General features: G+C 28.2%; 1 long non-coding RNA gene across 1 annotated transcript; it reads right to left on the bottom strand.

Annotated features, from left to right (window-relative positions):
- Positions 1 to 367: 367 nt before the first annotated feature.
- Positions 368 to 1178, bottom strand: LOC108475643 (uncharacterized). The gene is made up of 2 exons (XR_001870000.2): positions 930 to 1178; positions 368 to 640 (listed from the first exon to the last, which is right to left on the bottom strand). It is a non-coding gene; the product is annotated as an uncharacterized LOC108475643 (long non-coding RNA).
- Positions 1179 to 4165: the final 2987 nt, after the last annotated feature.

The following is a 4165-nucleotide window of genomic DNA, read 5'->3' as shown; positions in this document are numbered from 1 at the left end:
GTTGGAAAGGTCAAAAAGTAATTAAACACTAAAAATACTTTTCAAAGAGAAAAGCTAAAAATTTTAGCTTCTCCATTTCAAAATTTCAAAAGTACTTTTGGTTTTGAAAAGTCAAAAATTTCAAGCTAAAATCAACTTATTTAGCATAGCTTTCATTCCAAAAGTGATTTTGAAGCCAGAATTGCTATTTTTAAGTACTACAGAACATGCCCTAAACAAATAATTTTTGAAGTTAGAAGTGCTTTTAAACCTAAAAGCAAAAGTATTTTTTTTAGCATTTGCTATTAACAAAAGCATTTTTGGACCAAATGACAATTTTAACCCTTCTAATATATTTTATATAATATTTATATTTTTTATGTAATGATTTTCTTATTAAAATTTATTTTATATGTAGGACCAAATTTATGCCCGGGCCCAAAGCTCCCAAACCCAAGACCCATTTACATCTAAAATACAGGCCCAAAAATAAACCCAAACAAGGCCCAAACAAACAGAAACCTAAAACTGTTGCTTGAGCCCTCGCGGCGCACGCCTCTCACCAGCGTCCCACTCCACCATCCACCGCACCTCCGAGACGTGCGCTACCAGCAGTCCCTCTTTGTCACGCCTCATGCTTCCGAGATATCCACAACAACACCTGTAACAGGAAGCAAACAGATAGCAACCAATAGAAGATTTTATTTGTTTTTCTAGGCTATAAAAGCCATTCTAAACAATGTAAAGGGGTCGGTTTTTTTACTACAAAAATCAGAGAGAAATATACGAAAACAGCAAGTTTTGAGTAAAAGCTTTCATACATTCGAATAGAATAAGGTGGTTACAATCTTTTCTTTTAGTTTTTTAATCTTTAGAGCTTTTTGTGGATCTATATTGTATTTTTGAAAAACAGAGTTTAAAAAAATAAAAAGATTTTAGGAGGGCCTTACCTGGTTTCCGACGGTTGCTGATGAGCGCGCAGGGGAGGGAAAGCGCTGCGATGATGGGCGTTGCGCCCTAGCAGAAGGAGAAAGGGGGCCGAACCCCTTGGTTTTCTTTTTTGAATTCGGCAAAATGGGATTAAAGAAATGGGGGGGTTTCTTTAATTATAGTGTTAATGGCAGACAACCAACTTTTTTAGTTTTAATTACAAAGAGAGTGGACCATTTAATTTTTTTTTGGGTTTATGGCGAACCTAGTCCCTCGTTTGCGTGTGGCCACTAGATTAGGTCCTTTTATGCTACTTTTTTGTTTTTTAAAAATTGGCCCCAAATATTTGCGCACCTCTTCGTTTTAGTCATGTATTAAATGCTGTACATTGGGCAAAAGAGAATTTTCCATTTTGGTCCCCCTAGTTCACATGCGCGTCCAACGTGGTCCCCCTAACCTTTTTTAATTCCTATTTTGGCCCAAAAACTCCCATTTTAATTTCAATTAAGCCCCATTTTGATTATTTAAATACTTTTAACATAAAATTAATTGTTTTGTGTTTGTAATATTTATTATTTTTATTCTATTATATCCTACTGTTTTTTAGTTTTTCTATCCCACTATTTATTATACTGTTTTATACTATTACCTATTATACTTATTATATTATTATTATTATTTTTAAAATTTTTGTTTTATATCATTTTTATTTAACTTAATCAATTTGAGTTGTTTCACATTATTATATTATTTACTTATTTACATATTTGTTATATGCTTATTATATATGTATATTTTAAAAGTAAAACTAATTATTTTATGTATAAATTTTATTATATTTATTATATTATCTGTTATATTAATTTTTTAAAAAATTATTTTTGTACTCTTTATCTTAAATATTATATATATATATATTATTAAAGGTTAATAATTTTAAATATAGATTGTTATACTTACTATATTTTGCTTGTTATACTTTATTTATTTTTACTATTTACTACTACTACTTTATTATTATTATTATTTATAACTTTTTATATTTGTTTTTCACTAAAGTTTTTTCAAATATAATTATCAATAGACCTATTATGATATTTTTATTTATTTATTTTTATATATACCATTGTTCTTATCGGTCACTATTTTTATACTAAACTATTATTATTTATTATTTTACACTACTACTAATTGACTATAATTATTATCTTTATTTAACTTGCATCACTATACCTAACATCATCATTGGCTTATTATCTTCCTTTCCATTGTGCATTTTTTAATCATTGTTGTATTTATCATGTTATTACATTCATCACTTCTGTTATTACTACTGTTCTTAATTTTCTTTATGCTTGCTATATTTTAGGTATTAATATATGTTATTAGGGTTATTATATTGCTATTTTCATATTGCATGTTATCATTTTTTTTGTTAAGTTTCAACCGCCCAAATTCATTTTATTTAAAGATTTATCCTCGATTGTTTTCAAAATAAAGGCAATGTTCGATATTTAGGATCCTGGGGAAGATTGTGCCCTAACTTACTAAGTTCCAATTTTCCTCGTTAAACCTAAATAACCGAGTACCCTTCTTAAATCTAATTGTATGAAGTTCGAATAAAAAAACTATTCTTGGAATTTAGGATGTTGCACCCTAACTTACTGGGTGTGGCATTGCAGTTTTGAGGATAGGGATTTCTAAAATCAAGGCAATACCTGGCACTTGGGAGTTTTGAAAGATTGAGCTCTAACTTATTGAGTTCTAATTTTTCATGAGTCCCGAATGACCAAATACACTTCTCTTGAACCTTCATACATGAATTTTAAAAAAATCAAAGACTAACTTAGTTCCGAAGGTCTGAAGTGTTAGACCCTAACTTACTGGGTATGGCATATTTCTCCTTCGAAATGAGTGGGTCTTTACATTATATCCAATTTATGTTTTTTTAAGTAAGAAGATCGTACTCTAAAATTTTTTTAAGTTTCGACATCAAGACATTAACTAATCAAATAAGGTACCAATTTTTGGGCGTTGCGAGGGTGCTAACCCTTCCTCGTACGTAACCGACTCCCGAGCCCGTTTTCTCAAATTTAGCAGACCAAAAATCATTGTTTTAATAAGCCCAAATGTTTTATTAAAACGATCAATTTTAGGGTGGCCCAATCACACCTCAAAAAGGATTGGTGGCGACTCCATTCATATTTTTAAAGTCGATCCCTGTTTTCAAAATTTAAAAATGGTTTCGACATTATATATAATGTCATATTTTTATTGGTTATATTTTATTATTTAAAATATAGTTTATATATTAGAATTCAATTTGATGAATAATTAATATTGATTTTTTTGAAAATATTTAAAATTTATATTGCATATATTAAAATATTAACAACAAATTATAATATATTATTTTTATATTCTTAGTAAGATATCATAATATTAACTTATTTGAACATTATTTAAATGCATATTTATTATTTTATAACACCATGTTTAAAATAGGTATTTTATTTCTCAAAAGTAATTTTTGACAGCAATACTAAATACTTAAATCATAAACCAAAATTTTCAAAAATCACTTTTCCACCATACATTTTAAAAGCACTTCTCAAAAATAATGTTAAACTAGCCCTAAGTTTTTTTTGCCTAGGCTAGACCCAACTCGAATTTTTAAAAAAAAAAAGAGGATACTATTGTTTTGCTACCACTTCACTATTATATTGCTACTATTTAAATTTCTTAATTTTTTTAAAAAAAAATCTTTTAAAATTAAAAAAAATCAACTTATGATGTTATAATAATGTCAACATTGCCACATGTTATTGTCATAAAGTGTAATGTGCACCACACTTAACTTCGTTACAAAAAAAGTACTAAAACCCTTGACGGAATAAAAATTCAGGTATCAACTTGGGACAAAAAAATCATAAGTACCACCTTGGGATAAAGTGACAAATTCAAGAGCTAAATGAGTAAATGTTAAGAGTTAAATTTTTTAGAACCAAAACTAAATTGACATAATTTATAAATATCGATGGTTATAGTTGCTATTATGTCAATTTTAAAAGCAACTATTGTTAGTCGATCAATAACCAAAAAAGAAAATTGAAAAGTTGGGTGAATAATTAGGGACCATTTTATAATTTTTCATAGTTAGGTGATCATTTCGTAACTTTTCATAGTTGGATGACCAAAAAAATAATTTACTAATAGTTAGGTGACTACTAGTGTAGTTTATCCAAATTTTTTCTAT

Source organism: Gossypium arboreum, chromosome 3, assembly GCF_025698485.1.
Source record: "Gossypium arboreum isolate Shixiya-1 chromosome 3, ASM2569848v2, whole genome shotgun sequence".
Taxonomy (NCBI): Eukaryota; Viridiplantae; Streptophyta; class Magnoliopsida; order Malvales; family Malvaceae; genus Gossypium; species Gossypium arboreum.
This window is presented reverse-complemented; position numbering and strand designations above follow the sequence as displayed.